The sequence below is a fragment of the Pangasianodon hypophthalmus genome, chromosome 17 (assembly GCF_027358585.1).
Source record: "Pangasianodon hypophthalmus isolate fPanHyp1 chromosome 17, fPanHyp1.pri, whole genome shotgun sequence".
Lineage (NCBI taxonomy): Eukaryota > Metazoa > Chordata > Actinopteri > Siluriformes > Pangasiidae > Pangasianodon > Pangasianodon hypophthalmus.
The window spans coordinates 10,532,124-10,547,841 of record NC_069726.1 but is presented as its reverse complement, the minus strand read 5'-3'; the positions used below and the strand labels follow the sequence as shown (position 1 = coordinate 10,547,841).

General features: G+C 38.3%; 1 protein-coding gene across 1 annotated transcript in view; it reads right to left on the bottom strand.

Annotated features, from left to right (window-relative positions):
* The window catches only part of dchs1b (dachsous cadherin-related 1b), a 94,888-nt gene extending 91,448 nt beyond the window's left edge, over window positions 1-3,440 (bottom strand). Inside the window, exon 1 of the mRNA XM_026941817.3 lies at window positions 2,997-3,440. The gene's annotated coding sequence lies outside the window, so the exon portion shown is untranslated. The remainder of the gene's footprint in view (window positions 1-2,996) is intronic.
* Window positions 3,441-15,718: the final 12,278 nt, after the last annotated feature.

The following is a 15,718-nucleotide window of genomic DNA, read 5'->3' as shown; positions in this document are numbered from 1 at the left end:
GCCCAACATCCTTTAATTACAGACTACTATGCACAGTATCTTAGCTGATGACAAACAAAAACATAATTCAACGTGCCAAATTTCAAATGTCACTGAAATCACACTTAATAAGAATACACCATTAACTTATTATCCATTTACCATTACCTTATTATGTTTAATATTAACAATGTTTAATGAGCAGAATGAAGAGATTACAGGAGAACAACATTATCCTGAAGCAGTTAGACCTAATAGCTTTTGCTTTAGCTAGTGTGCCAGCAAGCTGGCAGCGTAGTCTAACTATAGAGAGAAACGGATTAAAATGGAATGATTTGCAGACATGAAGGTTTTTAGTGTTAGACTGCAGAATTGTTTTGGTTCATGTGGTAAGACACTGATGATCAAGAAAAGAAGAAACAGAACATCTCACGGATGCCGTAAGCAAGTGGGGAGGGTTTGGAGTTTCTTGTGTAATTCTTGTATAAATGTTTCCCCCAAGCTACTTAAGGCAGAATATCAGATGTAGATCTCACTCCTGTCATCTGTTACTCATTCTAATGTGTGTGTGTGTCAGTGTGTGTGTGTGTAGCTGCATTTCCTGACGTTGGTATTTAAAATTTAACACTGAGTCTTTCAGAGATTAGTCAGAATTAGGGGTGACGGAGAGAGCAGTTTGTGTGACAAAAGATAATTGACAAAACGTGAGTGATGGTCAGTACAATGGTGGCAATAAAATCATCCATCTCCATTATAGCCCCTTGCCCACTGATGAGGAAAAGTTTGGGGTTTTTTCATATTGTTTTTGCCCTGTTTATATGAACTGACATGCAAACCAGTGCAAAATGTTAAATAAAAACAGGAGAAGCCTATTTTTACTTCACTTCCAATTCCATTCTTCATCGGAAGCAGATTATTCCTGGAAACTTCAAGTTACTAAACTAATGGAGGAAAAATCATCAAATGTCCCAATACAAGAGTAATCATGATGCTTGTGATGCAAAGTGTATGGCGGGATAATGTCGTTCTCTTGCCATCCTAACACACCCTGTCCTGGGGTTCAAGCTAGCATGTGTGTCCCAGTAACACTGAAAGAGTTCAGTCCTTAATAAGAGCAGCTCTGTGATCGGCGTCCAAGTGATGACGGGTAGCAGTACTAACAGACTGCCCCTTACTGGTCACTGTTATATTTTATAGCTCTGTGATCTGCAACCCACGCTGGGAATGCACATGTGCTCCATACTTCCTGACCTCACGTGTGCTGTATTATCATGTCTCCTAGACCAGTCGTGAGACCTCCAGAAGATTCACATTTTATTTAAACTCAGATAGTCTTTGTTTTTGCTCTACTCTCAAAACATTTGATATCAGTATTTATATTAGTGCGTCAGACTGGCTTCCCGTCCAGAGTGTAATCCCGAACTTAGCGTTCCCTGCATAGGCTCGGATCTATCCATGACCCTGACCAGGATTAAGACGTGACTGAAGATGAATGAATGAATGAATATGCATGGTAGTATTTTCTACCAGTTGGTGCAGCCAGTGGGTTGGCTATCTTACAGCTCCAGGCTCCCCAGTCTGATCCTGACCTCGGGCTGCTGTCTATGTGCAGCTTCTATGTATGTTCTCGCCATGTCTGCGGGAGTTTTCTCTGGGTTCTCTGGTTTCCTCCAACCTCCCAAAAACAAGCCAGCAGGTGGACTGACAACTCTAAATTACCCTAGGTGTGAAAGTGTGTATGAATAGAGTCCTGTAATCCAGTGTGTATATATATATATATATATATATATATATATATATATATATATATATATATATATATATATATATATATACACACATATCCCCCAGACTTTAAAACAGCTTTTAGCACTCCATATTTTGTTTACATTTGAGTTGTTTTGAGTTGCTCTTTCTTCACTGAACCTGAAGTTTTGAGGCACAGTGCTGCAGTTGATTTAACAGTGTCCCTTGAGTTCAGTAAGGAACTTAAATGTTAGCTGTCATCAATAACCCAGTGAGGTGTGTGCACAAGACGAAAGATTTCCCCGGCCCTTCAGGAGGCATCACAGCATAGCCGAGCAGTAGCTACGACCCACGCTAAGGCATAAAAATGGTAATGCGGTCAGAAAATGACCATATGTTTCTCGTTATGATGAGAGTCAGTTTTCCAGGCAAGTCCCTTCAGAAGAAAAAGGATCACTCCTTGACCACTTACACTGAGGACGGCCAAGTTTACCTGGGGATGGATATCGTGACTGACTCCCTCTCTCTGTGAGATGTATTAAAATAATCTACCAGAGTAAAACTTCCATGCGAAATTCAAATTTCCTTCATTAAATTCAAGTGCAATCTTATCATAAATCCTTGTAAGCTAACATATTAATGGACCAGTAATTCTCTACAAGCAATAAATCAACATGTTAAGCTATTTGCATAATTTATCTGTCTATAATGTCTTTTTGCATAATATATGCGCATATAAAACTGACTCATGATTTTACTGATTTATCATACAAGAGTGTGAATGAATGGTGTTTCTAAAGTTACATACTCAAACTGCAAACAAAGAGATCATATTAAACTGTACATCCTTTTATAAAGATCACTACTGCTGTCCTGATCATTATCACACAATACTCCTCCCCTCCAGTCCTATAGCTAATCCAAGCAAAATGCCCAAGGATGAATGAACACATACAGTGCTCATTACTGTCCATCTGGACTTGCATGGATGCTTGCCGCGTGCGTGTTAAAGGGCTTTAGCTATTGCACTGAGTGAAGCAGGTCTCAGAGATGCTGGGGATGAATGAAGCCGCTCCTACCAGTCTGATAAACGGTTTGACTGCATGGAGCTGGAAATGCATGAATGGGAAAGACACTACCAGCAGCTCAAGATCTGCTTGTCTGTAAAGCGCATAAAGCGACCTCTAATGCATTGTCAAAGCAAACCGCTGCACATTTCTGCGCATCGTAGCCTAGACTGCAGAAAGACACTGAATGAAGCATCTGCTTACATGCATGGGATCGAGGCTCGTGCTGGTGGTCCCGTTGTTCCTCCACAAACCTTGCTCGGATGCTGATGTGTCCCCAACAAGGGAAAAAAAAAAAGAAAAACGAATGCTTTTACAGATCCAGGCTAAAATCCATGTCCACAGCAAATCTGATCTCTGTCTCTTCGGTTTTCCAGTCCAGGTTTCCACAAAAGCGCGCTTGCGTTTCAGCCGCAGATATGGGATCTCCAGTCCGTCAGGTGCGCGTAAATGCCGCGCAGGCTGCACAGCCCCGAGTCTTTTCACCCGGGACAGAAAGAGGCCACAGGGTCCTACGCCCCGTCCTGTTTCACGCGCATCAAAGGGAACACGAACAGGCGCCTCCGTATAACGGTCCAGCACGAGCGTCTAATTCAGCGGAGCGCGAGCGCGCAGGGAAATCGGACACGGCGCCGAGGCTCCGCCCCCTCTGATTAGAGCCGCTAATGTATTAGACACGTGGGGAGTCACACAAAAGAGGGGGAGAGCGGAGAGAAAGAAAAGAGCTGCTCTAGGAGAAGCAGACAAAAAAAAAAAAAAAGAAAGAAAGAAAGGCTGTTCTGCTTAAGCTTTGGTGCCACCATGCTCTGCCGCGAAGAAATGATTTTCAAGACAAAGAGCCAGACGAGAAGGCGTTAGTCTAGGAGTGCATGTCTCTAGGATGCTGAATGCACTGCAAACGCATGCCTAAGGCTTAATAATAATAATAATAATAATAATAATAATAATAATAATAATGTACGGTTACCATCTATTATTGTGTTTGGGTAAAAAAATTCAGTTGATACTGAAATTCAGTTCAGTATCCTGTGACAAAACAGCAATCCAAAACATCAAAAGAACCAAAAACAGGAAGTAGAAAAAAATGCTCAATTGGGCTAAAGAGAAAGACAAAGAAAAGGGCAGCATCCTGAGGACTGATAACAGATATGTCAGGAATGAAAGGGGGAATATTACAAGTGAAATGATCCAAAAGCTGCTCAGAGAGTATGAAAGATTCAGTCAAGGAAACACTGTTGGGTGATCATACAAGTTATTACATAAAGATATCATATTCAGAAGGGGAAATGCAATTTTTAGTTTTGAACTGATAGTTAGATTATGACTGATAATTTAGATTTTTTTCCCACTATTATCTTAACATACACCATTTGCCCACTTTCATTACTTGAAGAAAGCTGGACTGATGGTGAAACCTAAATCTTGTTGGTTTAAATTCATTTCTGTTCCTTGAATCATTTTGTCTTAAGGGAATGCAAACTTTTTCATCCAACTGTAACATATGTAGCATAACAATGTGTTAATTATAGTTTGTATTAGACCTAAAATAAATAGCACTAAACACTGCAAAATCCTCTCTGTGGAATTAAAGTGTTCATCTGACCATAAGACATTATGGTATGAATGTACCTTGCAGGAGTCAGTTCAACACAAGCGATTTTGCCATGCTAAACTTTACATTAATATATGATGGTGTACAACATTTTACAAGAGTAGTTGTGGAATAATATAAAATAAAGGTTTTATTTAATGTACATAGCATCCTCGTGGTTTAAGATGAATCTCGGGTGGTGTGAAATTAAGAAGCACCAGGAACATCAGCAGGACAGCAAGGTCATTAATCAATCTGGATTTTAGGTCAGCTTTATTCTGCCTTCACTGGGCCAGAACGTAGGGAGGGAGGGAGGTAGGGAGGGAGGTAGGGAGGGAGGGTGTACAGCATGTGTGCAAGGGCTGTGAAATAGTCTTTAAGGAAAAGATGAAAGACAGTATAATTTCTATTTATATTCAGACAGCAGAGGTGGATTTCTAGTCAAATGTGACAGATATACCCTGAAAATGTCCTAGATTTTAGAAAATGCTTGACATGAATTGCTCGTAATATTTGTATATTTTATATTTAATTTATACCACAATGGGTCAGAAGGTGTTGATTATTTTTCTATTACGGCAGTTCTGACAGTACTAATAATTCAAATGATAGGTTTATATTAATGCTCCTGTTCTAATATAGTATCCTTTCTATAATAACAGCTCATTTACAAGAACTTGTAAGGCAGATGCTGCACATAAACAGTTGAAAATGTGTGTAATTGTTTATATGGTGAAGTTTTCTGTGAGGAGAAGCTGATTTAGCATTTTTGGAAGGAGTTTGTAGTGTCCACGCTTTGTAACAGTCAAAGATAAAGCTGTAACTTTGTTTTTTTCCAACACAGCAAAGTCTTCAAGATGGAGGGCTTTGCGGTTCTCTAGTAAGATGACAAGATGCCAACAGGAGAAAAAAGAGAGGCTGGTGACTATTTATAGCTGCTATAATGAAAGTGATAACAGAATTTTTTAGATGGACATTCCACAACTTTAAATGTAACTATAAATGGATTAAAAAATATATATAAGATAAATATTGTTGTTTAATATATGAAGAAAAATGTTTGTGGTGTTCAGCTTCGGGGTGGCAACACATCAAACCACACCATCACTGATTATTTTCCTATAACAGCCCACTCCATCATGTTTTGTTCTTTACGTATCATATAGTTGTGGGAGAAGAGCACTGCTGACAGATGGAAAGAGTTGTGTTACTATAGTTTTAACATTTAGGTAGATCCTATCTCTTCACATTTATTCACAAAATGGACATGGAGGTGTAAAACCCATTTGATTCCTGTTCATATTCTTTTCGTGTCAGTTTTAACCACTCACATCCAGGGACCCACATTATGTCTCAGAAAGTGTCTCAGTGTCTTTAGCAAGCTTTGATGTAAGGCATGACTATTTTCAAGGAATTGGAGAGATATCAGTCCAGTCTGTCTTTCTGGTCCAAATATATCAGCAGTCGTAAATGACTTGGTCACTGTGAAGTCACTTGGTTCTGCTTCAGTTGGAGTTAATGATGGTGCTTGTCTGGTTTTCTATAGAACCTTTTAGATAAGGTGTGTTTAACATTTTTAATGGACATTTACAAGCTTGTATAAAGATGAGTCATACATACAGACTCATATATATATATATATATATATATATATATATATATATATATATATGTATATATATATATATATATAAAAATCATTACAGAACCATTTTGTGAGAAAGAGTGCTCTTCTTACATTATCAGTGCATCAGCTGGCTAGGTTCCATCCAGTCACGTCCTTTTATCTGATATACACTTCCTTCAAATCACAGGCAGCAATGAGGTCACTCACTATGCTGTTAAGGGGGAAAGGGAGTTAGTTTCCATCTCACCATCATGGCAGCCTATTTCCAAATCTCAGCCAGCAATGCTGAGTGACCAAAGTGACCAAGCAGCAGTGAAAAAGGTTGAATTTACCAAAGGTTGAATTAACTCCTATAGAGTGGTGTGTCCAGATGGACTTATTTGAACACAATGGGTGTTAATTAAACACTGGGAATTTTGAGGAATTGTTATTATGAATGCCTTTACAAATCACCTTTGTATGTTGATTTCCAAAAGTCAAGCTGTGTGCTCAGGTCATGGCAAGGAGAGAGTTTAAAGGGCTGTGTTGATGTCAGTCATGGCTAAAACTGAAGTTCACATGTTACCATTGGTCTAATAGCTCTCAGTGGTCACTATGATTAAAGTGTCACTTTGATTAAAATAAAGTAATATTGCTTCTACCGATGTCGGTCAATGCAATGATGTCTGACCCAAATGACTGCAAATAGCTCATTTCTCAGTGTTTAATTAACACTTACAGTTTGGCAGGTAGGCAGTTTACTGTGAATCACTGTTTGTCTTTAGAGCTCAAAATTACCTATGGACAGAGCAGGAGTGCTAAATTACCTATGGACAGAGCAGGAGAGTGGGAGTTTTCTGAATTGACAAGTAACATGATTGCTTTTTTCTTACATGATTCCCACTCTGGCAAGAAGCTTGTAATGGAAATACACACAAACAACTTTGGAAAACAAGCTGATGGTATATATATATATATATATATATATATATATATATATATATATATATAACTGAAGTGAATAACATTGATTATCTGGTTACAATGGCACCTGTCAAGGGGTGGGATAGTGGGATATATTAGGCAGCAAGTGAACAGTCAGTTCTAGAAGCAGGAAAAATGAGCAACTACAAGGATCTGAGTGACTTTGACAAGGGCCAAATTATAATGACTAGATGACTGGGTCAGAGCATCTCCAAAACAGCAGGTCTGTAGGGTGTTCCCAGTGTGCAGTGGTTAGTAACTACCAAAATTGGTCCAAGGAAGGACAACTGGTGAACCTGCTACAGGGTCATCGGCATCCAAGGCTCATTGATGTGCATGGGGATCGAAGGCTAGTCCGTCTGGTCCGATCTCCCAGAAGAGCTACTGTAGCAGAAAATGGTGAAAAAGTTAACGCTGGCTATGATAGAAAGGTGTCAGAACACACAGTGCATTGCAGCTTGCTGAGTATGGGGCTGTGTAGCCGCAGACCAGTCAGAGTGTCCATGCTGACCCCTGTCCACCCCCGAAAGCACCTACAATGGGCACGTGAGCATCAGAAGTGGACCATGGAGCAATAGAAGAAGGTGGCCTGGTCTGATGAATCACAATTTTCTTTTACATCATGTGAATGGCCGGTGCGTGTGCGTGGGAACCTCAGAAGTATGAAGTACATACAGGTATAACTTTCCCTATACATATATTGACATATTTTTATCTTAGGTTGCTGACTTGAATACAGCCCAAACTGCTACAGCCAGTCAGCTAATGGTGATTTGATGAACAGATTAATACTGTTGTGTCACATTTAATTTTAAAATCAAAATGCGCTATTTTATATACTTAGGTGAGGCCTGTTATTTTGTTTGCCTGTAATGTGGTGACATCTCCTGACAGTGCCAGTGATAACCTGTTAGCTTGAAAGTATAATAAAAAGCAATAAATAATTGATTAAAATAAAAATGAATTTGCTGTGGCCTTACTATTTTGGGTGTTTCATACATAATCTTTGAATGTCAGCAGAGGGTTTGGCAAACTCGTCATATTTTTGAGGTTCTAATAGTTAAGACAGCTTACTGAGAATCACAGAATGACGTGAAAAGCTATAGCTCAGCTTCTGAAAACGCTCTTTCTCTTGCTTGATGATATTTACTTCCCGTTTCCCCTCTTATAACCCATTGGGATGTCTTCGCATAGGCAACTTCATCCTATTCTTGGCCAAAAGGTAATGACACAAAGAGTTGTGGGAACACAAGAAGGAACAGGAAAGAGCAGATGCTCAGCTATGCTGCCTGCTGATGACAATAACGTCAACCTTATTGTGGACTAAACTGGGCAACGTTGACTGACAGTGTTAAAACAAAAGGTAGTATTGACTCACAACTTGTGGAGTTTCAGTAGTTTTCTTCTCTCCTCAAAGATATAAAGCCAGAAAAACTTTATATTCACACAGCTCACAGCTCCACTGGGCCAAAACTGATTTACATAATACACCAAAGGATTAAATGTATTAAATTTGCACTTTCAGAACTTTTTTTTTAAATATAAATTTAGCATTCCTATGGCTTTCATCTCATTTCACATTAATCATTACTAAAAGGGTTTTTTCAAGTTATATTTATTATTCCTTTGCAATATCATATGCTATTTAACTACACAGAATCTCCAGAAGTAGGGTTATGAGGCAGGAAAGCTCATTTGTTGTGTCTGCCATCATCTTCATGATTCAGCACTGACACATTTCCTTCTTAAATTTATCTATAAAAATAAAATGAGTATGAGAAATGGCTTAGCTCCAAGTTCCAGGTTTTGTGTGGGAAAGAATGGTATATAATGTAAATGGAACTCATACATACACATGTAGATGACAGACAACACACATACACATATGTGTATTAGCCTTATTAGCCTAGAATAAGTTATTTAAATGGAGGTGGGTTCTATGTTATTAAGTTATGAATGGATGTTAAGGATATGATGGTTTAATAAGAGTTGGAATTCTTAATATGGCCAGCAGTAGAAGCAGTCAAAGCAACGTAACCCCATAAGCACCAGAATAAGTATATAACACTAATTTTCTTGCTCTTTTGCAGCATATACAGTGCCACTTTATATAGTCCATCTGAATGTAATCAGTATCAACATCAAAAATGTAACTTTGTTCATCTTCTTAATGAGAAACTCAGAAAATGACTTTCCACTTTGTCCGGTTCATTTTTTTTTTTTCAGCTTTTGCCTCCTGTGCTCCGTTCCCCTCATTCACATCCTTTCCTTCTTCCCCTGGTGAGGAGTTGATGGATAAGTAGTTAACTGCTCATTCCTTGTAATTATCCACTTCCATTTCATGGCAACTTTGGGTTTGGAGGTGCAGGCCCCAGATTATAGGACTGAGGTTTTTACACACGAGAGAAGAAGTTTCAGGATTTTCTAGGAAGCTGAAAGAGCTGGTTTTGATATCAGATTTTCCTGATTGTACTGTTTTTAATAACTAATACATACGTCATTCTCTCAGGAGGATATCTTCTACTTGTAAAAGAGAGGACACCATTTACATCATTTCCCCTCTATCCCAAGTCTACAGAGGTGTTCTTACATAAAACTTGTGCTGGATGGTTTCCATCGTCCAGCTGGGAAAAGAACAGGAACTCAGACAATGCAAGGATGATCATGAGGCATGCTTTGGTGGAAAAATCAAAATGGTCATTTGTTCTAGATTACCCTATAGATTTTAAGATTTTGATATAGCTAAATTGCATGACTTCTTCGCTCACTTCAAAGTTTCTTAATTCCTTGTTACAACACTGCAAATAATGAAATCTCAGTGAGTGGAAAATATCTTACATAAATTTCAAGTTTGAATTTTTTTTAATTCTTTTGGCGGATGGTGCTTATTTCAAACATTTATTTCTAGAAAGAAGCAAAATTAGCCAAAGGTCTTTATTATCATTTGCACAAAAGTACTATGAAATTCTTACTTGCATGTTGTTCCTCAGGATTTTACCTAAAATACAATGCCAATGCAAAAATGTATCCAGCATTAAACACACAAATCCCACAGAAGATTAAAAAAATAGATATATTTGCCTATATAATGCTTTTACTTGCTAACTCAAATTTATTATTTTCGAAAAGTCCCAATTTCCATAGCTGGTGAATGCACTTCTCTACTCAGCATTGTCTGTCAAAATGGCCTTCCAGAAAACAGGAAGTGTAAAATCCTGAGAACTTCCTGGGCAGTATTTTGCATATACAGTGCTGTGTTTTGGGAAGGCAACATGGCCGCCCCTGTGTGACCGACAAAACTTTCCAGCAGCTTCCTTCCCTGCCGGAATGTGAACGACATCGTGGGAAAGATAGAAAGGCATTACTATACTGGGCCATTCCTTGATGCATTGTACTCGGTCACTCAGCACCACCAAACCCCTGAGCCCTAACAAATACAGCTAGAACAGTTATAGCACATGATATTGTTTCTGCTTGTGTGGGTGTGTGTGACAAGTGTCTAACTGTGTGTGTAGAAAAATGATGTAATTTGCTTATTTTGGGTTTTTGCTTCTTTGACTTTTCTGCCATTCTTTTACGTAGTGTGTGTGAGTGTGTGTGTGTATGTGTGTGTGTACTGCATTTCTTTGCATTGTACAAGTGTGAATATGTGTGCAAAAATTTGCCTTGCTTTCCTGAGATGACAGATTAAAGAAACATAGCCTTCTTTCTGCATTGTGTTTCCTATCAGTGCCGATCTGAGCTTTTCTGGCATAAGGGGAATAGAACTAATTCAGAACCAGATCATGAGGTTACACGGATGGAGTTGCCAACAAGGAGCCTTATTTCCTTTCTTTTATGGGAACATTTCTGCTCTTTTGGCATTTGAATAAAAAATTTCATCTTATGCGAAAGCAATCAAAGTCAGTGTCAGAAAAGTGTCATCTTCCACTGAGACTTTCCACCTTCCCCTTGGCAAGTCCAATACACCAAAATGATAAAAAGAGGAAGATGCGAAGGTCAAGTGCACAAGGTCATACAAAGATTCAGTTACTTCCCTCTCTCTCCTGTAAAAGCGCAGAGATGGATCTCTCAGCTGCTTCCTGTTTATTGTTACGAAAATCTGTTGTACTCTCATGACAAAGTTGCTTGACCATCGAACTCCAGGATGGAAACAAGCATCCTGTAATGGCTTCCGTGCACGTAGGGGATGTAATCATTCCCCTTGTTCATATTCGCCAGTAAAGTCTTGCCTCTGAACCTGAGGAAGGATGTCAAATGGATACGATTTTCTGTGAAAGCAAGCATTTCTCTCCACTCCCTCATTTTTAGATGTGCAGTACAAATAACCTTTCAGTTTTCTGTGTAATTCTGAATGTAAAGTATTGTTTTAAATGACAATTTGTTCTCCAGCAAATCTTTTCTTACATATTGTTTGGCATATGGGCATGTCTACTAATTTGAACTTACTATACTGATCCAAGTTTCATTTGCACAAAGCAACAGTATAACAGAGCAATGACAAAGGTGTTCAAGAAACACAGGGTGTCTACAGGTATAATCAATGTTAAACAAAATGCTTTTAAATAAAATACTTTTTGAAAGACACTTCAAATGTGCAGTACTTACTCATTCATTCATTCATCCTGGTCAGGGTCATAGTGAATCCAGAGCCTATCCCAGGAACACTGGGTGCAAGGTGGGAATACACCCTGGATGTGTCATCAGTTTAGGGTACCATGAATACCAGGAGCAAAACAGAGAACCTGGAACAAACCCACAAAATGGGGAGAACATGCAAAACTTTACTCAGACAGAAACCTAAGTTCAGGACTGAACTAGGGACCCTGGAGCTGTGAGGTGGCAACACTAACTGCTATGCCATTCAAGCATCTTGTAGAAAAAATGTCTTGTCAGCAGTGAGATGGAAACCATTGTGAGTATTTGCTGTTTTATAGCCACGCTTGTATGCTAGCTTAACAGCAATGGCTAACATTAGGCTCAGTTTTTATACAAACGTGTGTAACAAAGTCAGTACCAAAAATGTTCATTTTTACTATTTAAAATATTGTGGGAATAATCAACTTTAATGTTTGTTCTGTTTAAACAATAACATGCCTTTAAAAATCTGTTCTATCTTGGAATCAGAAAGCTAGATATTGTGGTTTGTTTGGTCCTGGATTTGGGTCAAGAACAACTCTAGAGCAGCGATAACTCTGCTAGCTGGCAGATCACTCCTCTGGCACATGGTGAGGGATTTTTCATATACAGTAGGGCACTTGGGGGTCAGTGCCATTTGAAAAATATATTGGAATATCACGTAAACACCAGATGTTTAACCGTTGTGCTACTATGTATTTTATTCAAAAGGTAGAACATGTACTGTTTTTGCTGTTACCACTAACACCTGATATAAAGTCAGTATTTTTCTGTAGATTAAGGGCTATCATAAACCCTGCTTTTAGTCAATGTTAACAGGCCTTTTTATTTAGGAAACATAATCTTAACTGTAATTGGATAATTGATCAATATGCTTGCTAGTGGAGTCAACTTTTGAACCTTACTCTATGTGTGTTTCAAATTTCTTTCTGAGCCTGTGATAGTTTATGCTCCTTTGACAAAAATTTAAATGGAAAAAACCCAATGTGATATGTTTGTGCAGCGTTTTAAAAATGTGACAAATTGTCGAATTGGAATAAAGCCTTTGAATTCTTGAGTTTATATAGTTTCAGTAAAAAAACTGGGATAACATCTAAAGAACCTCATGGAACCAAAATGAAACCTTGGAGAACCCTTAAACTCTACTGCTGAGTTTATTGCTGTAGGGTCCAAAGCTTAAATCGGTCCTTTATGTGTGTTTATCAGAAGGGCAACAACTTGCCATGTATTAAAATGGTTTATATTAGAGCTCTGTTGAATTCTCAAATCCGATTAGTCAGAAGGTGCTTTCTATAACAACAGCCCTGACAGTAGTCCTGGGTGTAATTCAAATGACAGCTTTATATTAATATGCTCTTTATAATAAATTTTTTGGGTACTACGACCTAATTCACAGAGACTTGTATGGCAGACTAGCTGCATACTCTAAGGTTAATAATGAACAGATTTTTTAAAAAAAAACAAAAAAAAAAACATGTGGCTATTTAACAATATTTAACAAAGAAATATGTCTAATTGTTGGTTTTGTGAAATTTGTCATTTATTTAGAAATTTATGGAAAGTGTCAGTGCTTTGTGACAGTCATAAAGTTTCCCACCACTGGAATGTCTTCTGGAAGGGGACTTTCTGGTTTCTCTGTAACATGACAAGCTATATTATTTTTTGTCTTCTTAATATCAAGAGAAAGAAAGAGACAGGCTGGTGAGGGAACAAATGCTTACAGCTGTTATAATGTAAGTAATAACAGGAGTGAACTTGTCTTGCAGATGTTCCACAACATTAAATATAACTAGAAAGAGTTAAAAAGTATGTACATTCATTAAGAAATATGAAACTCTAATCGTTGGTAAACTGCTGTGGTATAAGGGGAATAAAACACTTCAGGCCAAATTAATGGTTTATTCCTTAAGTATAGTAGAGAGTAAAGTCTGTAAACTGGACCTGCTTTCAGATAGACTGGAATTTTTCATTTGTGTTCCGGTCAACCTGAACTGTAGCCTAAACAGTGCAGCTTAAACATGTCTTGTGTTATTGTGTTAATGCCTGGGAGTGAACTTAATCTAAAGTTTTTAAGCTGCTGAACTTCCACCACCACCCATAAGTGTTTGAATTGTGAGTTTAACCCAGAGTTCATGAGCTCGGTGCAGAACACACACTTCCTTGTTCTTATCAGTTGGGCCTAAACTCTAGAGGGGAGAAACATTGCCTATCGTAACACAATGAACTGTATCTACAATAAGGAATGTAAATAGAGTGCATATTAGAGTAGCAAGTTCTCTAAAGCTAATAAGTTCTAAAGTTCTTCTACTTCTTACAGCTTCCAACATAATTGTTACCAAATATTTACAGAAACAGTTTTGATTTATAGACACAAGTTTGTAGTGATATTTTTGTTAAATCTGATTTGGAGAAAGGTTTGAAACCAAGCCAGGAATCTTTTTCCGTTCTCACTACCAGAGGATTTTTTTTTTAAAACTCAAATCCAAGTGAAAGTTTAAGACCTTAGCACAGCCCTGCAGGTGTACCAAGAAGCTCTCTGAATAGAATCATGTAGAATCAATTATGCTGTTAAGCTGGAATTTTAGCTAAACTGCTGAAACTATATAGAAGTTATATGGAAAATGATGTTTTAAAAAATCACAGTAAGATTAATTATACCTTCATGGCCTTAGCAAAAAAAAAAAAAAAAAGGTGATTCCAGGGTTACGTGGAAGTTGAACAGTTTTAAATTTCCAGGATATTTCTGTTTGGAACCTCCTCTGAAAGAGAAAACCTTTATTGTAGAGTTCTATACACAGAACCTATAAACGTTCCCCCAGAGGGACAAACGAAAGAAATATTTAGGGTGCTAGGCAGTAATGTATAGTGTATTCTTTCTGTAGCATATGTAAATTCATTTGTTCATTTATGATCAGTAAGCATTTTATCATGGTCAAGTTCACAGTGGAGCCGGATCCTATCCTGGAAACGCTGGCTCAAAAGCAGGAATACATGTGAATTTGATGCCAGACTATTGCACGCCATCAGAAGCATTTGCACATTCACTCACACACATTCATACCAAGGAGCAGATTAGAGTAGCTAATTTGGGATGTAACTGACGGAAACCCCCATGGACACAAGGATAACACATGAACAGTAATTAAACTCAGTATCGAATCCTGAGCGCTAAAATTGCGAGGCACCAACAGTACCTGCTGCACTAGGCCTGTGTAAATGTATAGTGAAAACGATGACTTGGGCATGCTTATTACTTCCTAGACATTTTCAGCAGAAATGGATCTAATCCCGGTGTTAAATATATGCTTAAACAAATGAAGGGATAAATAATCCATGAGAGCTGAAATCTGAGAGGAAGGCAGCTCTAACTGTCTTAATCCATCTTTGCTGTCCATGCCTATTTTCCAGAACGACAGGTCTTTATGAAATGTTATAATAATATCCAGTGGTCTGGGAAAACCATCCTCCATGTCAGTGACTATTTTATAATAAAATACACGGCAGCCATGCTTTGGCCATATGAGCAAAATAAAACAAAACCATTAACATGTGGGTCTGGATCTTTTCAACAGTTATTTCCCTTTCAGAATGACTGGAATTAATTTCTCATTGTGGAACAGCATGAGAATATTTCACACATGTGAAAGCACAAGTTTAAAAAAAAAGATTACCCATGTTTCTCAATTAGGACAGGCAGGCAGACAGACAGGCAGGCAGACAGATAGAAAATAGATAGATAGATAGATAGATAGATAGATAGATAGATAGATAGATAGAGAGATAGATTTTCAGGAATAATATACTCCCAAAAATCAGTGGCAATTGTTGTGACACAACCAGAGTATATAGGTCTGTTTGTCCCACTTCCAGAATCCTGCTGTCTCTCTTTTCCATGCATCAGACAGAACAGTCATTCATCACTCTCCACCAGAGGGGAAAAAAAAGACACGGGTGAAAGTGCACACTCTCAGAGATCAGCCGATGCATTTCCCATTACTCCACACAGATAGCTCTTGGATGGAAAATCAAGGTGGTGTAATATTGGGGAGATCTGCTGGAGCACTTAGAGGTCGACCAGCTGTCCACATCACAGGGCTACTGATTTTG